This window comes from Chrysochloris asiatica, unplaced genomic scaffold (assembly GCF_000296735.1).
Source record: "Chrysochloris asiatica unplaced genomic scaffold, ChrAsi1.0 scaffold00468, whole genome shotgun sequence".
NCBI lineage: Eukaryota > Metazoa > Chordata > Mammalia > Afrosoricida > Chrysochloridae > Chrysochloris > Chrysochloris asiatica.
In genome coordinates this window covers 10979-11755 of record NW_006408986.1, presented here as the reverse complement: position 1 = coordinate 11755, position 777 = coordinate 10979, and the positions used below count along the sequence as shown (strand labels likewise).

At 40.3% G+C, this 777-nt stretch overlaps 1 pseudogene; it reads left to right on the top strand.

Annotated features, from left to right (window-relative positions):
• LOC102819004 overlaps positions 1 to 777 on the top strand; it is a 197346-nt pseudogene that overhangs the window by 190363 nt on the left and 6206 nt on the right.

Sequence of the window (777 nt, the reverse complement as noted above, 5' to 3'; positions counted from 1 at the left end):
GAGATGGCTACATCCACTATGAACAGATAGTGAAACTTGTATGTTCAGTCACCGGCATGGCACTCCTAAGATTGATAATCAGGAAAATTGAAAAGCAGCCTGCTTTATTGGATGGGAATGATCCTGTCTCACAGCTACATAAATATGCACTTTACCTTAAGGACACAGAAAGAACGTACTTGTGCCTTTCTAAAGAATGAATCATCCAGTTTCAGGCCACTCCCTGCCCCAAAGAGTCAAATAAAGAGATGAAAAATGACTTAGCCTCCTGGACAATCATCCTTACAGACAAGTCAAAGTATATATTTTATGATGGGAAGAGCCCAGTTACACCTGTGTTTGTTGTAAAAAGTCTTCAGTTGAATGGCAGCGGGGATGTCACCATGCTTGCACTAATAGGACAGAATTTCACTACAAATTTATGAGTATGGTTTGGCGATGTAGAAGATGAAACTATGTACAGATGTGGGGAGAGTATACTCTGTGTTTTACCAGACATTTCTACACTCCAAGAAGGGTGAAGATGGTTCTGGCATCCAGTCCAAGTTTCAGTAACTTTGCTCCATAATGATGGAAACATTTATTCCACTAGCTTTACCTTTACCTACACACCCGAACAAAGATCTGGAGTTAGACAACCAAAAAGGAAGAACACGCTCAGCATTTCTCAAGCTGGGGGAGCTGAAGAAAAAAATCAAGCCTCGACTTTCATTGTTGAAGAATTCTCTGTGGAAATTATTGAATGATGCAGAAAGCATCAAAAGAAGATGGAAGGAA